Here is a 288-nt window from a genome sequence, read left to right as displayed (position 1 = left end):
ACTTCTAATATAATAGTGAATACAAAACTGAATTAGAGTGTGTAGATTACAATACAGTATGTCGTCGTAAACTCGTTGTCGTCCTTTCTTCGAAAAAGCAATCAGCAACAGCCTTAGAGATAAGACGTCAGTCATCTGTGTGGGTGTTCAGATGATTCTTTAAGGTTTCAGAATTTGCATACTTCTTGTCGCACAGTGTGCACTCAAAAGGCTTATCTCCTGTGTGCACTCGCAAATGTGCACGTAAGTCTCCAGACTGAGAAAATTTCTTGTCACACAGTGTGCACT

The sequence above is a fragment of the Frankliniella occidentalis genome, unplaced genomic scaffold, assembly GCF_000697945.3.
Source record: "Frankliniella occidentalis isolate FOCC.00 unplaced genomic scaffold, Focc_3.1 Scaffold52, whole genome shotgun sequence".
NCBI classification, from domain to species: Eukaryota; Metazoa; Arthropoda; class Insecta; order Thysanoptera; family Thripidae; genus Frankliniella; species Frankliniella occidentalis.
The sequence above is the reverse complement of the archived record's forward strand: the minus strand, read 5'-3'. Positions refer to the sequence as shown.